We start from the raw sequence: 6,133 nt of genomic DNA, 5'->3' as shown, positions 1-6,133 counted from the left end.
CGAGCTATGAGCTCTCATCCGAGAGGTTAATAACTGTCGATCACGAGTCCGTCCAACACGTGATCCAAGACCATGGTGAATCACACATACACACACACACGTACACACACACACACACACACACACACACACACACACACACACACACACACACACACACACACACACACACACACACACACACACACACACACACACACACACACACACACACACACACACACACACACACACACACACACACACACACACATACACACACACACACATACATACATATATATATATATTTGTGTGTGTGTGTGTGTGTGTGTGTGTGTGTGTGTGTGTGTGTGTGTGTGTGTGTGTGTGTGTGTGTGTGTGTGTGTGTGTGTGTGTGTGTGTGTGTGTGTGTGTGTGTGTGTGTGTGTGTGTGTGTGTGTGTGTGTGTGTGTGTGTGTGTGTGTGTGTGCATGTGTGTGTGTGTTTGTATAATTTGTATACTGTGTGTGTTATTAGACTCGCAATATATTGTATTACACTTTTTTACGAACTGTTTTCTTATAGCTATCACTATGCTTAGTAACCTATACTTTACCACTCACACATTATTTGCCCTGATGTACGCGTTTTCATTCATCACCAGTGACGTGATTTACGTGTTTTCGCTGCCTATCACGTGGTTAGCTGCGGTCGTCACGTCATTTCCTCCACTCATACTGCAGCGTTCAGTTGACCTCCCGGTCAAGGCATCATTTGCGCTTAGAGGCGGAAGTTGTTCATTTTTCAATGGAATAACGAGTCTTCGTGCTTTGTCAGAATCGACAGCGGTTAACCTTTTCAGGTGTGGTCTGGCTTTGGTGATATTTCTCACTTTTGTCTTTTCTTTTTTATTTTATTATTATTATTATTATTACTATTTTTTTTTTTGCATTTTGGGATATATTTGTCTTTGATTTTGTTGTATTTATTTACTTGTATTTACTTATTCAAGTATTTGTTTATATGATCCTATATTTTTCTGCATATTGTTAGAAGATTTGAAGGCATTATTTCGATCATTCGAGGATTTTGTATGCATTTTGTATCCAATTAGCATAATTGTTTGGCGTTTTAAGCTCAACACAATTTGTGAAAAGCATCATTGGGTCGTAATAGATTTAACTTTTTAGAGCGAGGTGCTATTTTGAGTATTAATGGAATGAATAAATAATAATAAATAAATGAATAGATAGATAAATAGACGACAAGATGAATAAATAAATAAATAGATCAATAAAAAATTAATAGATAAATAAATAAGTAACAAGAAACTTAGAAAATCAAGGAAATAAGCAAGTAGACATAGAAAAAAAATAGGTCAATAAATAATTTTCTCTTAAATTAACCATAACAAAATTGGTCTTGGTTATCACAGGATCGGAGAGGTGAAGGTCGGATGTAGTTTTTCAACGAAATAAAAATTCACAATCTATCTTTACTTTTTCGAATCAAAAGCGGCTCAGAGCACGAAGACGAATATGAACAGTGGTGTCATTCAGGCCACTCTTGGGCAATCACTGCATGACACTGTCGTGCCTGACACATATTTGATTTTAGTTGACTCCAGACGATTCTGTTCGTCTGGAAAGTCGTCAGGTTAAAGAGATGGTTAACGAGATGTCAGTTAACGTTCTGTTCAAGGGTTAAAATCTATCTCGCTTAAGCTATATATGTTAAATTATTTTGTTATTGTTTAAACCATAGGATTTTATTCAGTTCAGAGAGAATAATTAAGAATAAGGAATCAGATACACTGATTAAAGGGGTTAGGGTCGGGGAATCAGGTTAGGAAGATGGGAAGTCCTTGGCTGAATAAGATCATCAAAAAGGCTTCGATTAAGTTGTGCTTAGCATTAAAATTAAGGAAAGAGTTGACTTAGTTCAGTTAGATGACTTAACTTAGTCCTTTCGCCGCCAGTTGATTTAGTTCAGTTGGAAGAACAAGTCAGGACTGTAGCTGAACGGGAAACGCAGCACATAAAATTTAACGTTTCTTTAAATACGAAATCACAATTAATTAATATATTAATTAATAATTCAATTAACTAATTAACTAATTAATCAATTACACAGGAAGTACAGTATATAACTGGCATGAAGTGATGTGATTAACGTCATATTAAGAAGAAGTGTGTGAGAGGCGATGAACAATTTCATGCATATATTCTGGCTGACGCCAGGCGATTTATTCGATTAAAGAGAAATAGCACCTACTGTTGAAAAGGTGTGAAATTACTAAATAAATGCTAATATTTGCTCTTGTCTGATTTTTTTTCTAAAAGCCAGTGGCCCCAATATGTAAGGGCTATATAGCATCAATTTCCCCCCATACACACACGCACACGCACGCGCCGCATGTACACACACACACACACACACACACACACACACACACACACACACACACACACACACACACACACGCACGCGCACACACACACACACACACACACACACACACACACACACACACACACACACACACACACGCACGCACACACACACACACACACACACACACACACACACACACACACACACACACACACACACACACACACACACACACACACACACACACACACACACACACACACACACACACACACACACACACACACACACACATTTTCTTCCAGCACATCCCTCCTCCCTACCCCCCCTCCTCCTCCCTCCCCCTTACCCGTTCCTTCCTCACCTTTGGAGTGAGGAGACATTGTTCAGGTATATGAAGTCGACTGGCTACAATTATGAATGAAATATGGAAAAGTGGATAGTAGCCTCTTTATTTGAAATAGATTTCAGCCAAATCTTTGACTGATAAGTCTTTCTTTCAGTTGACAAAATTGTCTGACGGTAACTAGAGTTATTGACATATAGTAGCGAAGTTATTGAACAAGGTCAGACCAATCAAAAACCAAAAGTTAATTCTAACTACTGACAGACAATTTTACTCAGCTGAAGGCGAACGCTCTTTAAATCATTGGTGTTGAATTCGACTAGATTTATTTTTCTAATCACAGTATTTTATATGTCTATTATTTCTAGGTGCTTCATGAGGATCTTAGTCAACCGAAGGTAGCTACAGGCAAAGGGTTTTCAAGTCATATACTTATTTTAGTCTCAACTAGCCAGTTCCATTCAGCTGGAGACAAACTTCTCAACTACTAAACTAATTAATTTTCGCACAAATTCATTAATTTACATGACTCCTTCTGTCATCAAACTCTCCGTTGATCTAGCTTATCTCTTTTTTTCCTCAATTCCTCTTTTCTCCTACTCCTCCCTCCCTCCTCTTCCTACCACGTTTCCTCTCCCCTCTCCCCCTCCTCCTCTCTCTAACCTCGCTCTCTCGCATTACGAAGGCAGGTCAATTAAAACCTCCCATTTCAATTATATTAATGATTATCTCGCCCCAAATTTATTAGCTTCATTAAAACAGGGGTGACCCCGAAGCACGTGTCACTGTATAGAGACTGAATAGAATCATCGGGTGTATAATACATACATACATGCATGCATACATACATACATACATACATACATACATACATACATACATACATACATACATACATACATACATACATACATACATACATACATACATACATACATACATACATACATACATACATACATACATAAATACATACATATATACGTGCATACGTACGTACATACATGCATACATACATACATACATACATACATACATACATACATACATACATACATACATGCATACATACATACATAAACACACATACATACATACATACATACAGACATACATACATACATGCATACATATATATACACACAAATATAAGTACATATATGCATACATTATACATATACATTTATATAAATATGTATATATCCGTCCATCCTCATAGTTGCATCAAATGTCACTATTTCCTATATGAGTGCATTCCGCAGTTGGCCTCACATGTGGTCAACGATAAACTAGGTTGCCACCCGAAGTCATTCCGAGCATTCCTTCTTCAGGGACCTGGTCGAGTATATTTGCCAGAGGCTCATTAAAAAGATGGTCTTCTGGCTCTTCACCTGTGGAGGACAAGCTACGGAAATTTCGAGCGAAGAAGAACAGCGAGGCACCAAAGGAAACTACAAGAAGAGAAGAGGACTATTCAAGACCCTCTAGAGGTGTTTTCGAGGCAGGAAGTCCTCCACCTCCAGTGTTTCTTCGACCCCCTTGGAGGGCACAACGGGACCCCTACAAGCGCGCCACTACGAAGAGGCCATCATTGAAAACAAGGCCGCAGTAAAGGTCTTTGAAGTCGCATCCGAATGGAGAGTCGTCAAAGTCCTCGGCAAGGGCGCATGGGGCACCGTCACTCTGATGAGGAACATCAGAACGGAGAGGCTGGTCGCCCGAAAGAACGTTTTTGTCGCGTCGACCACCGGGGCCAGCGTAACTGCAGAAGAGATTATTCAAAGCCAGATGAGGCACAGAAACGTGTCTCGGCTGTTTGCCTGGCAAATCCAAGGAAATAGACGTTTCCTTTATATGGAGTATTGTGCCAGAGGAGATCTCTTAAATGTGATAGGGCTGTATGACTTAACAGAAAACGAAGCCCAGTATTACTTCAAGCAACTGATGAGCGGCGTCGAATATCTTCATGGGCGGGGCGTCGCTCATCGTGACCTGAAACCCGCAAATCTTCTCCTTACAGAAGAGAGAACTCTCAAGATCGGCGACTTCGGCGCTGCAGACATCTTCGTCGTCGATGGCAGAGAGGCTCTTCTCACGGGTCAGGTCGGGACATTTACTTATATGGCGCCCGAAGTCATCTACTCACCAGAATCGCGGTACCTCGGACCACCCGTCGATCTCTGGTCATGCGGCATCGTTCTTTTCAACATGCTGACTATCGGGTGCAGACCATGGTCCCGCGCTGTCCCTGAAAATGAGGAATACCAGATGTGGGTACAAAAAGACTCTCGGATCAATGAACTAAGCAAATGGAAGAGGCTGAGCCAGTCTTCACGGGCTATACTGGATGCTCTTTTGGACCCCGACCCCGTCCAGAGGCTCTCCGCGTGGCGGAACCTCCATCAGAATTAAATCTTTTCGTACTTGAGTCTAACAATGAAATCGAATCAAAATCACTGAATTACACAGTATCATTAACTCTGTGATTGCTTAAGGGATTTCCCTCAGCTGAATAAAGTCCCCTATTTGTAGCTACAGAATGAAAAAAAGAAAATGGAAATATACCGGGGACATTCTTTACATATTCTATTATGACTGATTCCAGACGATCTTCTGATGAGTGGCAGGTCAGAGTCTCTCCTTCAACTAGAAATAAATGCATCTAACATTAGCCAAAACAAATATATTACAAACGCCACGGTTACTACTGTAATAGACATAGATTCAACGCTTCGGCGATAGAGACAGAATCCATACGTCTGGTCAGATAACAAATTTTACTCATCCTGCAGGTGGTAAAGTGGTACAACTATTTCTAGCAGTTACCCCCTTGGGCACTGTGCCATGTATGACAGACTTTATTTAGGACGACGTAAAGCTATTTTATTCAGCTGAGGGGGTATCACAGCGGGAGAAGGACGAAGGCTTTCCTAATGAACTCCATTGACACGATGACCGAGTTGTGTGTGTATATTGAAGTCTCACAGCTGAATAAAATCGGCGTCGACAACCTGAATAAACCTGTCAATCGCGAAGTCATTCCACAACAGTTGAATGTAGTGTAGAGCTACTATATACACAAACATACTCATACGATACTTAACGTTAAGTGTTTTATCCCTTATAACTGGTGGCAACTGTACATGACATGAAGGCTTGTACTAGCAAAGAGTATGACAAGGAATAGTTTGGTTGAAGTTATTTGATATGAGAACGAAGCTATATTGAAGAGCTTCAGACTCGAATAATCATTCACAAACATTATTCTAGCTACCGCCAGACGATTTTATTCACCCAGAGGAAGAAATGTCATCTATGAAGACCTTAAGTCTATTCTGGGTGACCCAAAACCATATATATTCACCATAACCCAGACTACTTGAATATGTATACTTTATTTCCAAAGGGTGTCTCCCTCTTCAAATTGATTTT

Source organism: Oratosquilla oratoria, chromosome 36 (assembly GCF_046742065.1).
Source record: "Oratosquilla oratoria isolate Oo_2021 chromosome 36, ASM4674206v1, whole genome shotgun sequence".
Taxonomy (NCBI): domain Eukaryota; kingdom Metazoa; phylum Arthropoda; class Malacostraca; order Stomatopoda; family Squillidae; genus Oratosquilla; species Oratosquilla oratoria.
The sequence above is the reverse complement of the archived record's forward strand: the minus strand, read 5'-3'. Positions refer to the sequence as shown.